Here is a 7,317-nt window from a genome sequence, read left to right on the forward strand (position 1 = left end):
TATATATATATATATATATATATATGGAGAATCCACAAAAAAACAGCAGACGAAGACAGGTGGTATAGAAAACAAACAGATGTTTTATTATAACGTTCGGGAATAGAAAAAGTCTTTAACGTTTCGAGCCTACGCTCTTCCACAGAAAGAAACACAAAAAGAAACAAGGAGTGAAAAAAAATGTGTGTAGTAGTTAGCGATCTATCATGGCGAATGTATCTATACATACATAGAGAGAGTGAGAGAAATATAGATAGATAGGCATATACATACACATATATAAACTCATGTGTGCGTGTGTGTGCTTGTAAGCGTGTGTGTGTGTGTGTGTGTATGTGTGTTTGTGTATGTGTTTGTGTGTATAGCACGCAGGTTGTTCAACATTATCCTTTCCAACTTGTGAGGTTGGCGCGGGTCACCAGTTTACTCGCCGACAGTTTGACAGGTCTCTCGGCGTACAAGCTATCAGTTGCGTTCTTAAGTGATCTAACATTACACATACGCACGAAAATACAGACACCCACGCACCCCCCCCCACACACACAGACATATATATAAACACAGATAGGTGCATATATATGTATACGTGAGCATACATAGATATACAAGTATGGTGGCACTGCATCTGCGTAACGTTGTATATGCATTGCTGTATATTTAACGCTTTAAAACGAAATCTCATATACTTTTCTTAGACAGATAACTGTTCATATTCTATACATTCTAGATGTTTGATATTATCAATGTGAATAAATCCTTCATGACTGATTGATTTAAAGAATTGCGTGTTTGTATGTATGTGTGTATGTATGTGTGTGTGTCACTACTGAATGCATTGTCGTTGTTTCGATGTGTATTGAATCATTTTGTTCTTATACGATATTAATGACCTTCTCTTCCCTTGAAATATAATCTTTATAAATTGGATTGCCTGCAGGAGGAAATGGAAAATAGAGAGCAGGATCAGCTCATTAAGAGGCAATGTACTCCTTAATTAAACCATCATAATTACATGGGCGCACACAGCAACACATGTGATAGAAAAGAGCAGGTACATGGTGAAAAAGATGCCTTCGTTTGGGAGGTTGTGTAGTTGGTTGCGCGTTGCTGTATGACGATGTCTGCAGCTGTGAGAAATACGAAAACTTGTACCTCGGCTTCCCGGTAGTTGGTAGATTTAAGCACGTTATTATATTTTATATCTGTCGTCGATATTCGTGATGATGTTGATGATGATCATAATATGATGGTCTCGTTTTTATTGTTTTGTTTTAGATATGTAGTGATGAATTAATATTCTGACCTAATGTATTCTATCTATTACTAAACCATTTTTTCCCGTTTTTTTTTTCAGATTTCGTATATTTGAGAACCATTGTTCAGTTTATCCTTCAAGTTTTCAAAGGCTGTGGAGTGTGATATAAGAAAAATCGCTGTCTATTTCTAGCATATATAAATGCTATCACTTGTGGTCGTTGTACTTAATTTATCATCATCAGACAGATGCAAATTGAAAGACTACCTATTTAAACTTTTGCCATAAATAGTTATTCGTGTATTCTTTGTATTCTACATTAATTTTATATCGATCGGCGCCCAACAATCACTTCTGAATATTTAAGATGGGTGTGAACATGTGACAAAGTTATACTAGGACAGTCTGTGGACCTCGTCCGAATGTTTGCAGTAGAATGAGATTTAAATACACCCAAAGGTCGGCGGTGTGAAAACGGGTGATGTATTTAGTGATGTTTTATTACTGCAACGGAAGTGTTCTGTCACTGCAGTGGATTTTTCTGAGTCTTTTCTCATTTTGTTTCAAATCCATTAAACATTACGACTTACTTCAACTAAAATATAAATTAGATATCTATGTGTACTTCCTCACTTCTTATCTCTTTTTTACTAGACACAAGGGGTTAGATCATTGAAGAAATAGTTAATATTTTCGAGGGTCATTTAAGTAATTGAGAAAATTACTAGCACTAAGACGGAAATTATGCAATACCACACAATTCTCGTGTACCATATATTTAATGGTTTGCAGACACTGATTCGCCAAATAGATAGACTTCATTATTAATTTTCGTTTCCTGTTGACAGTAAACAACTTGTTAGTATGAAGATTTAATCAAAACTTGATCTTTAATGTTATTAAGGAGCATGCTGCGATAACCGAACCAAGATATAATTAACGAAAGAAGTAAAAGAAAAATACATTAGATAAATTGTTTGGCAAACGTAGAGTATTTGATTAGTTTTCAGTTAATTTTAATAATGGCGGCTGATAGCTAAGCAGAAGGAGAATGAGATTTGAACTGTGTATGTATGTAGCAGGACATCTTTTCTCTTATATTTGTGTAACGAGACAGAGAGTTAAAGAACAACCCGCTTTCAATGACAGCTTCATGGCTGCATTAGAACATTGTACGAAGATAGACACCAGATTCATTACCGCTGTTGTTCTTTAAAGAACAGGAATGATTCTTCTTGTTAGTGGCACTGAGTTAGTTTTATAATCAAAGGGCTTCCAGTCATGACCGTCACAGACATTATTACTTTTAAGGCGCCGAGCTACTAGAATCGCTAGAACGCCAGACAAAATGCGTAGCAGTATTTATTTCGGTTATTAAGTGTTGCGTTCAAATTCCATCGAGATCGACTTTGTCTTTCATGTTTTCCGCGATCAATGAAATACACAACAGTCAAATACTAGGGTCGATATGTTCAAATAGCCCTTTCTCCCGAAGTTTCAAGCCTTGTGTCTATTGTTAAAAGAACTTGAAGAGCTGGCAGAATCATTAGCACGCCGGACAAAATATTCCATGTGTTTTCTTCTGGCATCATGTTTTGAGTTCAAATTCCGCAGAAGTTGACTTTGCCTTGCATCCCTTTTGGGGTCCATAAAGCTATATTATAATTGGGCACTGTGGTCAATGTAAACGACTAAACACCTACCGTACCCAAATTTCAGGCCTTGTACCTACAGTACAGTGGTTCTCAACCGGGGTCCATATGATCCCTTTTCCAGATAAAATTGGAGGGAGGCAGGGCGCAAGTACACTAGTAAATTGGGTACACAAAGTAATATATTAAGGGTCTCTGAGAAAGTTTTGATTTAGATCTATCTATTAGGAGAAACAAATGGATTTCTTTCTCTAACATGTTACATAGTTCAGTCCTACCTACGCAAGTTTGAAAACCAAAGTAGGAATTTTGAAGGAAGTAATTATAAAACAAGATTTTAAACACCGGGAGGCTATGGGGGTCTACCAGAATAAAATAGTAATAATAGAGGTCCGTAGGCAAAAATACAAAAATGGTTGACAACCACGAATACAGTAGAATGGCTAAAGGCGGCCGGATGATCATTCTTCAATAACAACAGATTGGAAATATCCTCAGCTACAAGTGACCAAAAGAGAGAAGTTAAATGTCTTCTAAAATGAAGGCAACAGAGCGCAGCTTTCTTGACGTAAGGTTCACCGTCCTCTCGTTACAGAATCTCGGTCAGTGGTGACTCGCTGTGACGTGTCTAGGTTAATTAATTCATATGGATGGAACGACTAACAATAACTTCAAATATTACCATCATAATTCGTTTGGATTCGCCTAGAAAAGAAGCTGATCTCTGGTTCATATATAGTATTGTGTAGCTTTTGCTATGAGATATTGCTAAACCAAATTGTTAGAGCGTCGACTTGGAATCCGAGTGTAACACGTTTCCTCTCTTTGCGCACTGGATCAAATTCCAACGAGAGAAATTTTTTTTACTGTCTTATGAAAAATTAAGTATTACACCAAAACTGAAGCTTATCTCCTAACCCTTCTCTCGGTACCCTTGACTTTACGCTGTGATTCTGGTCTTGGGCGACCGAACAACTGAACTTTTTTTTTCTAATCTTTAGGTTGAGAGTAGGGCTGGAGACACATTTCTGATCGAATTCCCCTTGATTCCAATTCTCGATTAGTAATTCATATATTGATTTCCTGAAAAGGGAGAAAATATTCACCAACATTTTAATACTATCTGAAAGAGACGCGACTATTATAGCGTAGTAAATTAGCTCAACGAACTGGGGAAATTATAATTGCTTACCAATACCAAACACACACACACATATATATATACACACACATATACACACAAACATTTATACATATACATATATATATATGCATATATACACACAGTGATACCAAATAGGAGTATTTAGTGTGAAAGAAATGAAGATGAAGTATGGCATTGAAATATATGTGTGAGAATATTTTTGTGTTTTTCCTTTATTTCCTCTTAATTTTTTTTTCATTTAAGAATCTAATTGGTATCTAATATAACACACGGTACTAATGTGACAAATATTTGCATATATTTACTTACCGTAGCCTAATGAAAACAGTGACTGTCATTTCCTTTCAGATATTTTCTATTCTAATTCAATTAATTTAGATAAAAAGCTTTCGGCTCTTGATGATTTTGATTTCTCTTTGAAGGGATTGTTAAGTGTGCACTTAAATATGACATCATGATTCTAGAAGTGTCTGAGAAATGATGGACCACAGTAAATTATTATTATTATTATCTTTTTTTTTTTTGTATTTTAAAAATCGTTTGTTGTCGAGTTGAGGGTAGCCCCATCAGTAAGGCGTGCAATAAAATAGTTCGTGTTATTTAGTTACGCTTCTTAATAGTCTGATTCCAAGACGCAAGAAGGGGGAACTTTAACTTTCTTCATTTGTGGGTCGATATACAAGCAAATAAATATAAGTTTTTTTAGTTGTATAACACCAGGTCAGCCACAATCGAGCAAAGCCCTTAACCAAAATTATTTTAATCGTGATCATTCTATTTCAGTAAGTGTATAAGTTGAATTGGCTACTATAGGGTGTTCACAAACTCTGGGTATATGGGATTAACACAAACTTTAAAATATCATAATTTCTTATATTTAATTGTTTATGTTATGATTTTATTCCCTCCATATACCCAGACCTTGTGGACACCCTGTATATCTAACACCACAACGGTTTCCATTGAAACAACGTCACCCTAATATATCGAATACATAAAGTAATTACTGGAGGTAACTTATCTGTAGCTTCATCTAGAATTATTTCTTAGGAGTAGATTTTAAATCTTTAAGTTCAACATAAACTCTTACCAATCATATCCGTCTCGAGAAATTGCTAGTTTCCGTACTGATATCAATAGACTAAGCTACATCTTGCGCTCAGTTGAATTGAGTGGCATAGTAGCAATAACATATTCTTAGATAGTCTATGACACTTACTCATATATTCCTTGTTTCTAATATAGTCTGTGCCTAGTATGATACTTTCATTGATTTCGAGGAAACATTATCTCATTGACGTTATCAATGCATCATCCTTAATGTTCTTCTTCCCTCTTGAAGAATGTACGCGTGGTTGAAAGTATCTCTTTACATCCAGGTATTTTAATGCTTAACGTAAAAAAAGCCAAAGCTTAGGTAACACTTTTCTGTCGTAGCCTCAGATCAACACAAGCTTAGTGAATGTGGACAACCAGATTTAAAGCGTGCAGAAGCCTACCGAGCGAACGTTATCTCTGTTTAAGTGTTAGATATAATTTGATACCAATTATTGTACTGTTAAATCTGGGTGCCCTTAGATTTCAGACATCTATTGTAAGCATTTAGAACAGGTCAAAAATCTACCTTTCCTTCAAGAGTTCTTCCTTATTTACTAATCACCTAAAATCCCAGTCGATTTAGTTAACCCATTACGACAAAACGTTGATAAAGTTCCAAGGCAACATAACGATTAAATGACGTCGGATGTTCAAAAGTAAATGACAGTCTTTATTCTCAGCGCTTCGAATGTGATTCTCTGTGTATATCAAACAGATAGTTCCGGCTTCAGTCCAATTGAGTTGTACCTTAGCCAAATGTCTTCTACTATAGCCGACCAAAGCCTTGTGAGTGGATTGGGTAGACAGTTACTAAAAGAATCCAGTCGTATATATACATGTGTGTGTGTGATCCTGCGTACATGTGTGTGTGTGTGATCGTGCGTACGTGTGTATGTCTGTGTTAGTCCCCGAAACCACTTGACGACCCATAGAATAATTACCTCAAATTAAAAAGTTCATGTACCGGGGTCGATTCATTCGACTAAAAATTCTTCAAAGGTGCCCCAGCATGGCCATGAAATCACATCGCTTTTTATAATACACAAAGAACTGCCACGATAATATATTCTTTGAATGGTAAAACTGTCAGTAATGATGATGAGCTGAAATCGCACTTCAGTTTTTTGGGTGAATAGGACCAGAAGTTGTATGAGCGCGGAATCATGAAGTTGCCAGAAAAATGGTCAGATGTCATCGAACAAAATGAAAAACATATAATTGACTGAAATTCATTCTTTACGTGAAATAAAATGACTTTTCCTTCACACTAAAACATCGAAATTACTTTCTTGCCAACCCAATAGAAATAGGCACGAACGGACACACACACACATAGACACACAAGGCGGCGAGCTGGCAGAAACGTTAGCACACCGGGCGAAATGCTTAGCGGTATTTCGTCTGCTGCTACATTCTGTGTTCAAATTCCGCCGAGGTCGATTTTGCCTTTCATCCTTTCGGGGTTGATTAAATAAGTACCAGTTACGCACTGGGGTCGATATAATCGACTTAATCCGTTTGTCTGTCCTTGTTTGTCCTCTCTGTGTGTAGCCCCTTGTGGGTAGTAAAAAATAACACACACATAGATACACAAATATATCAACAGCAACAGAAGCGATGCCCGCAGTTCAAAGCCGTTTGAACTGGACATCTAGCGGGCTTGTATTTAACAAATACATCAATACTGTATTAAATCTGGGACTGAATAGTAAATACTGTAGAATGCAAGGTGGATCAAAAGCGACTGGAAATGTTTTTTGGTGAATAGTTCACACTATTTCTGTATTGTCTTCAAGTAATTCCACCTGAATCAGAACATAGGGAAGAGTGGAATCTGAAACGTTAACATTCTCCACGTACAAGCAAAGGTGTGGTGTTGAGTTCCGACTAACCAATGGTGTTAGGCCACGAAGACAAAAACAAAACAGGATAGACGAAAATGACATATTTCTGACCCGGTCTTCACCTTTAAAACTGGGTTATTGTTGTGAAACGTGTCAGAAGAGCTCTACTGCACAGCGTCTTCACAAAGCCATAAAAAAATAACACACACACACACACACCCACACACACACATAAATACGTACATAGAGTTATATCAACACGCTTACCCACGCAAACTCACATATGTTTGTGGTAATATATAT

This window comes from Octopus bimaculoides, chromosome 19, assembly GCF_001194135.2.
Source record: "Octopus bimaculoides isolate UCB-OBI-ISO-001 chromosome 19, ASM119413v2, whole genome shotgun sequence".
Lineage (NCBI taxonomy): Eukaryota > Metazoa > Mollusca > Cephalopoda > Octopoda > Octopodidae > Octopus > Octopus bimaculoides.